We start from the raw sequence: 8,423 nt of genomic DNA on the forward strand, positions 1-8,423 counted from the left end.
CCCAGGAGGCGGAGGTTGCAGTGAGCCGAGATCGCGCCATTGCACTCCAGCCTGGGTAACAAGAGCGAAACTCCATCTCAAAAAAAAAAAAAAAAAGAATTATGTTGTATCTACAGATTTCAATTCTGTTTATAACAATTACTTAGATTTAATTATTTGTTTAAACTTGTTTCAATATCTACTCTCCTGTCTTCCATATCTTGTCTTTGCGTTTCTTAATGATACACCTTTTCATCAGAATAGAAAGAATACAACAAAATACTTTTTTCAAGAAGAACCTAAAGATCAGAAGTTTTCTAAGCCTATGTGTTTCTGAAAAAATTTTTCTTATCTCTTTACACACAAATGTATGTGGAATTCTTGTTTTCTGTGGTAGATTATCTGCAAAAATGGCCCCTGGCAGTTTTTCCCATCCTGGTATATGGACGTCTATCATTTTTCTTGTGACGAGGTTGGCTTATTTCCCCTCTGTTTGAATCTAGTCTCATTTTCTGAATTGCTTTGACCAAGAGAATGTGGCAAAAATGATGCTGTGTGATTTTTTTTGCTTTGGGACTTTAAAGCTCTGTCATCACGGAGTCCAAAATCATGTAAAGAATCTTGGGAAAGGCTGCTGAATGAGAAGACACCATGTAGGCAGAGAGGCGTAGACAGCTTCCTGCCATCCAAATTATTATAGACACTGATTTTACATCCTTTAAGAATTTGTTTTTTTTTCTGACTTGAAGCTATTTCCCAGTATATGTTGGAGTATGAATACTTCTTTATTGATTTGAGTACAACAGAGTTAAACTTTTTGATTTATCTAAGCATTTCTTTTTCAGATCTAAAAATTTTCTTTAGGGAAAACTTTGATTACTACATCTGTTCTAACTGTAATGATTCCTTCTTCTGGAGATGGGTCAGCAGCTACAGCCTGCATGAAAAATCTGGCCCACCACCTCCTCTTGGGAACTGTACCAAATTATCTTTTCAATGGCAAGCATCTCATTCAAGGATTTTTTGGCTTCACCATACATGAATAATAATTAAACCTACCTTTAAAAAATCACCTGAGGCTGGGTGCAGCGGCTTATGCCTGTAATCTCAGCACCTTGGGAGGCTGAGGCAGGCGGATCACTTGAGGCCAGGAGTTCAAGACCAGCCTGACCAACATGGCAAAAGCTGTCCCTACTAAAAATACAAAAAATTAGCCAGACGTGGTGGCGTGCACCTGTAGTCCCAGCTACTTGAGAGGCTGAAGCAAGAAAATCGCTTGAACCTGGGAGGTGGAGGTTGCAGTGAGCCAATATCGTGCCACTGCACTCCAGCCTGGGCGACAGAGCAAGATTCAATCTCAATAACATAAAATAAAATAATCTGGCTCACAAAAGTTAAAATATACTATTTGGCCCTTTACAAAAAGTTTGCTCACTGCTGGTCTAGATCACCTATAATTCTTAGATTGTGCTACTCGTGTCTGTGTTATTTGTCTTGGCTTCCTCACCTACTATTGGCTCTTCAGCCTGCTCCATTCCATCCCAACGCTAGGCTGAAAGGGTTTTCGTCAAAGTCACTATGAGGAAGGAGACCTCTTTCTCTTAGGCTTCCAAGGACACTTCCCCTTTAGCCTTCTGCATTGCATTTCAAAAGGATAAGTTAAAAGTCAGCCAGAGGAGGTCAGTGTAAGGGCTGGTTGGCGCTGCTGGCCAGGTTAAGGATTAAACCCCCTACTGCTAACCACAACCCTGTCTATAGTTCACGGACATGGTGTGGAGAAGATTTCCCTGGAAAGCATTGTTCTTGCTCAGCAGCTCAGACCCCCCACCTAGTTGTGTCCCCCAGGCTCTGGCCTCTCACATGTGCACCTCTTAGAATGTAAGCCTTTAAAAGGGCCAGGGTTTTCTTTGTTGGGGAGCTTGGTTGTTGAGGCACCTCTGCCTGCCCTCCCTGCCGCAGCTCCTGGCTGAATAAAATGACCACTTCCTTCCTGTTCAGTGCTTCAGTGGTTTGTTCACGGCTGCTCCTGCTTCAACTATTGTCCAAGATGCTACTACTTCTGACTCCCAGGCAAAGGAGTTGGAAAACTTTAGCCAGGAAGCAAGGGAAGGCTTCAGGTGTGCCTTGATGGAGGCCGCTGTGATAAGGAATCTGCAGGTGGGCTAACTGGAAGAAGTCTGTCCTCTGTGGTGGGGTAGAAGTGCATGTTTCGTTCTCTCTGGCTGGTCCTAAGTTGGAAATTAGCAATAAAATGAGTGAAGCTATGAGACTGATTGTTACAGGGGTTATCGTTTGGCTGCTTGGAGCGGTTGTTAGATTCAGTGGTCTGACTTCCTAGAAAATTGACTTGTAAATAGCAGGCTGGCTTCCTGGGCTGGCTCCTGCAGGTCATTGGTTGGTTTCCTGGGCTAGGTGCTGCAGGTTGCTGGTTAGACTTCCATTTTTCCAGATGGTCTGGCGGTTGTCAGCTCCTTAGGAGTCCTGCAGTCCTCTACCCCTTGGCTATGTCCCTGGGCACTTCTTCAGGGTCGTATGCATTCTGTGAAGATGGCGTTTTATGACAGGCCATTATGTAATCGCAGGAGTGACATCCCAGCCATTATGTAATCGCAGGAGTGACATCCCATCACTGTTGCCACATTCCGTTGGCTGGAAGCAAGTCACAAGTCCTGCCCGCACTGAAGAGGGAGGATTCTTTGGAATGTAACTGGGGGTCTGGAGATCATCGGTCGTTTTGCCTACTACTTAGGATAATGCCTAACAGGAGAGGAGAGAGAATGAACCCCACAAGGAGAGCCCGGATCCTGGAGAACAACTGTTGGCCACTCCCATTCATCGGTTTTCCACCAGATGACATCAGTGCTTGGGGTTTCACCCATAAACTTGTAGAAGAAGGAGCACTAAAAAGAAGCCAGTTTCACCAGTGCTGTGCTGGCTCTGCCTTGGGGCTGGAAGAAGGAAAGCCCAAGGGCTGCTGGTCCCTGGGAGCCTCTTTTCAATGGTCCTTGAGCACAGAGGGTTGTTTGCTGCCCCGAGAGCCTCTCTAACACCGGCAGCTCGGTGGCTGTGGCTGATTTCTGTGCAGAAGAGGCCAGAAGCAGAAGTTAGAAGATGCCTTTCAAACTCTTCTCTCAATGCCCTACATGGACCCCTCTACCCAGTTATCAGGAATGAATCTCCTAATTCACTCCCTGGTTCTCTAGCTCTCTAATACTCTAAGTGAAAAACTTGCGTTTCCAACAATGTCATTGTTTGCCTCCATGGCTTTCCATGTCTCTTCTGTCTCCTTCAATGTGGGGTCCTTCAACTCTGCTGCAGACCTTGTCCCCCTCAGTGCTCTGTTCTGTTTTGGAGCAGTGGGCTCAATGCTGGTTATTACAGTCACCTACGGAGTCTTAAAATCCTAAAGCCCAGGTCACACCCTAATAAGAGCTTCTAAAATGAGACCCAGGCATAAGAAATTTGGTGATTTGAATATGTATCTAAGGTTCTGGAAGTGTCACTATTTGAAAAGCTGTAGCCTTTAAAGCAGTTCTGGATCATGGAATCACCTGAGACGCTCTAGAAAAACCCTGGTGCTTGGGCCTCCCCTGTGGAGATTTTGATGAAATTGGTCCAGCGTGTGCTCTGGCTGTCAGGACATTTAAAAGCTCTCTAGGTGATGCTAGCACACCCTGGCTCCACATCCATGTAACAAAGCGCTCACAGAGACCGAGTCTCATTTTTCTGCTCCGCTCAATAAAGAAAGAGGCAGGTGTTCAGGTTTAAATGTTATTAATAAAATGGTGGTCAGAAGGCCGAGCGTGGTGGCTCACGCCTGTAATCCAAGCACTTTGGAGGCCAAGGCGGGCCGATCACCTGAGGTTGGGAGTTCAAGACCAGCCTGACCAACATGGTGAAACCCCGTCTTTAAAAAAAAAAAAAAGAAAAAATGGTGGTCAGAAAATAAGGCTCTGGGTTGCTTTTCCTCTGAAAATAGAAATCATTGAGAATATTAATTCAAGCACAGATCAGATTCCCCACTTTTAGAAAAGTTTTCCAAACAAGCAGTTGAAATTTTCCTTTGATACTAAATTCTTCATGTGTTTTGATTTTTATAAGCAGTATTAAGAGCACATTATTCAGATTCTCCATCTGGTACGTCAGTTTGAGTTTGTGAAGCAGTCCTGAAGCATCCTTTTGGTTTCAGCAGTGAGATCACTGTAGACGGGGTTGCCAAAGGAGGTTGGCCCTCAGCTGGAGCCTGAGGGTAGGCTTGGCCAGGCCGGAGGAAGAGGCTGAAACTCAGGAGATGACTCAGCAAGGCCCAGTGGGTGGAGGTGGGGCCGTGTATGGCTGTTGAACAACAAAAAATACAACTTAAAGGATACAGGAGGGAGAAAACGTATGGAGGACCGATGTTTTCTAACTACCTTAATTGATAGAACTCTTTCTTCCCATCCTCTCTATCAGCTACAGATACACTTTTACAGGCACATTCTGCCCTACAATCCCATTTCTGTTTTTCTAGACCTTGTTTACAGGTGCTCAATAAGCCATCATATTAACATCGTTATAGCTGGTGTTCATTCTAAAGCCTCGTAGTGGGCTAAAATTCATTCTTTGCCCTGTGAATCATACATCACTATTCCTGTAACATTTTAAGGGAAATGCTTCTAGCATCGAGGTCAAATAAATTTTTTTGCTTGCCTTCATTCAATTCCTCAAAATCGCAACCATACTATATTTCAGCTTGCTTCATGTTTTAACTATCATTTTCTTAAAAAGTACCTCTGCCAAAGTTCTTCCTTCCCTCCCTCCTCTCCTTCTCTCCCCTCCCCTTCCCCCTTCCTTTCCCTTCTCTTCCCTCTTTCCTTTTCCTTCCCTTCCCTCCTTCCCTTCCCTCCTTCCTTCCTTCACTTCTCCTTCCTTCACTTCTCCTTCCTTCCTTCCCTCCTTCCTTCACTTCTCCTTCCTTCCTTCCCTCCTTCCTTCCCTTCCCTTCTTCCTTCACTTCTTCTTCCTTCACTTCCCCTCCCTTCCTTCCTCCCTCCCTCCCTCCCTTCCTTTCTTCCCTCCCTTCCTTCCTTCCTTCCTTCCTTCCTTCCTTCCTTCCTTCCTTCCTTCCTTCCTTCCTTCCTTCTTCCCTCCCTCTCTCCCTTCCTTCCTTATATTTATATTGACAACAGAGGACATTTATCATTATACGTCTTCAGAAATATCCAGCTGTTTAATCACACTAACTAGGGGATTCACTTTCTCTCTGAAGACTTGTTTCCAGAGACTCCCGCATTTCTGCTTCAATCTAAAGTGGCTGTTGTCTAGACCTGCTGGGGGCTCTAATCCCAAGGCATTTTTTTTCCCTCCGTACCTCAGGGGATAAATCTGTTGTTTTCTAGAATCTCAAGTCTACCTCTTTATTTTGTTTTCTCTCTCCTTTTATTGCAGAAAAGGCTTTTAGAGGCTTCGTATATCTGAGAATATATATTATTCATGCTCAGTGGGCATTTTGGCTAACAATGACATTTTAGTTCAAAATATTTTTTTCCCTCTTAATTTGAAGGCGTTTCTCCACTGTGCTTTACTGTCTGGTGTTGATGAAAGAGATCTAATCAATGTTAGTCTGAATCTCCTTCTCCTTATAGCTGATCTGATTTTATTTTCCTTTGAAGCCTTTTTTTTTTTTAAATCCCCCCAAGTTGTAAAATTCACAGGAATCTGTCTGGACTTGATCTTTCATTCATTGCTTTGTTTTATCCAAGAGTATCTTCAGATCTGCTTCTGTTTCCATTTTATTTACCACATTTTCACAGTTCTTGATGAACCTCATACAGATCCCATTATTGTTATAGGTTTAATTCCTCTTGCAGCTCTTGACTTTCATTCTAAAGGGATCTGGGGAGGGTAGAGAGGCAAATGCATGTGATTAGTCTACATTTTGGTCTCTACTTCTTCAGGCATTTTATTTGGATATGAAAGGAAAGGATGACCCCAGAAGACTGAAGGACTCAGACCCTTGGATGACCTCCTGCGGAAACTGTGGCTCTGTCAGTGACCTGAAGAAGTGACAGCAGGGATACTTTCATGTGCTCTGCCCTTAAGCAAACTGTGACATCACTTTTTAATTGAATAAAAAAGAATATTCCAGTATCTTCTGGGCGGTTTCCATTATTCCTGTGCTTATGTTTATGCAGAGTGGAAATTATATGGGCAGCTTGTTGCCTAAACTCTGCATGTCCAGAACTTCTGGATAGCACCTGAAGCTGGTCCAGGCAAGCATTTGAGTTCTTCTATTTCAGTGCAGTTTGTAGTTGGCACTTGAGTTGCATCCTAAACTTAAAGATGATGTTACTTATTTGAATGTTAAATAATTTTAAAAAATCAACATAGGATGGTTTTGAGCAGACATTGTGTAAGTTTAAGCCCGCTGGAGGAAAGGCATGAGTGCCCTTTTTCCTGGTTAAGTCCTGATTGTGATCAGGAGGAGTTACAGATTCCCTACAGAGAATGAGGAGCTAAGGCTAGCAGGGCATCTCTGTCTCCTTTCCAGGCTGGGGACCAGCAACATGGGAAGACTGTGGAGCTCTGTTTCACTTAGCATGCTGTGGGGTCAGAAGAATTATGGATGAGGTGTATTGAGGCACACAGGCCTACTAAGGCAGAGCCATAGAATTACCACACCCTCTGGGTGGCCGAAGAAACCTACATGGGCCAATGAGGAAAGGCTGGATGAAAAAAGGGCATCTCTGCAGAGTGAACAAAGAATGGTAACCACCAGTAGGATGCCTCCCAGGGTGTGGACTGGGGCTGCAATGGGAGAAATGGAATTGACTGATACTTAGTTTTTTCCATGGCTCTCTTTTATGGGTGGGTTAAACACAAGGGTGTTAGACCTACTGGTCTCCAAAAACCATGGCTCATTGGGCAAATGAATCCTGAGAACATTGGCTCTCTCAGGCCAGATGCCCACTTGGGGGAACATTTCATGCCCACTCAGCAGAGTGTCTGCCCCAGCTCCCACATGTTTTGCATCCCTGCTCAGCTACCAGATGTCCAAAGGCTGGGACCGTGATTGTCCCATCCATCTGGAGGGTGTCTGCCCCTATCTCACCCCGGCTCCATCTCCTACCAAAGGAGCTGAGTCCATGTTGGAGCTGATGTTTCCTAGAAAGAGCCTACTCCCCTCTCTGTCTGCCTTCTGATCTGTGCCCGTAGTTCTCCTACGAAAGAGCTCTGGGAACAGAAATGCAGAGACCTTCATCTCTCTTGTGCATCCCATCCCTACTAGACAGTGTCCTGTCCCTGCCACCTGTCACAGCCTCATCTCACAAACTCATGGCCAGCCTCAGCCTTTGGCAGAATCACAGAGGGATCTGATCCCATCCTGGGGGGTGGAGGGTGTATGTGTATGCAATGCTGGGCAGCAGCTTTGTGGCCCTGGCATCTCTAGGTGCTTCCTAGGATGGATCTCCCACCGAAATGCTGTTTCAGTGGTAGCAAAACCAGAGAGTTCTGTTTGTCCTGTTTATACCATGGCATCACCCTGGAAATAGACACAGAGGGCTTAAACAGGATGGTAGAATTTTCTCACCTTTATCGATAGTCACAACTCTTTCTTGTAAGTAGTTAAGCTCAAATTACAAAGACTTGATGTATCCATAAAATTGGGATGGTTTCAATATAGGATCTGATTCACTACTGTGCTTGTTTCCTGGGGCTGCTGTCACCAATTACCTCAAACCTGGTGGCTTAAAACAACACAGCCATTTTCACTTTCAGCTCTGGAGGCCAGAAGTCCAAAATCAGTCCCGGCTGTTTTCTTCTTGGGGGCTCCCGGGGAGAACCTGTTCCATCCTCTCCTACCTTCTGGCAGTGCCTGATAGCTTTGGCATTCCTCAGCTTGTGGTGGCATCATTCCACTCGTGGCCTCTGAGGTCACCTGGTGTTCTCTCTGTGTCTGTGATCACATATCCCTCTTATTTATTTATTTCTTTATTTTGAGATGGAGTTTCACTCTTGTTGCCCAGGCTGGAGTATAATGGCGCGATCTCGGCTCACTGCAACCTCCGCCTCCCAGGTTCATGAGATTCTCCTGCCTCAGCCTCCTGATTAGCTGGGATTACAGGCACGCGGCACCACACCTGGCTAATTTTTTTATTTTTAGTAGAGATGGGGTTTCACCATGTTGGCCAGGCTAGTCTCAAACTCCTGACCTCAGGTGATCCACCCACCTTGGCCTCCCAAAGTGCTGGGATTATAGGCGTGAGCCACTGTGCACAGCTGGCGTTTCCCTCTTCTTGAAGGGGCATCAGTCATTGGATTAGGGCTCACCCCAATCCCCTATGACCTCATCTTAACTTGATCATATTTGCAAAGTCCCTATTTCAAAGAAGTTCACATTCACAGGCTCTGAAGGATAGGACTTTAACATATAAATATGTAAATATATATATATATATATATAT

The sequence above is a fragment of the Cebus imitator genome, unplaced genomic scaffold, assembly GCF_001604975.1.
Source record: "Cebus imitator isolate Cc_AM_T3 unplaced genomic scaffold, Cebus_imitator-1.0 Scaffold475, whole genome shotgun sequence".
NCBI lineage: Eukaryota > Metazoa > Chordata > Mammalia > Primates > Cebidae > Cebus > Cebus imitator.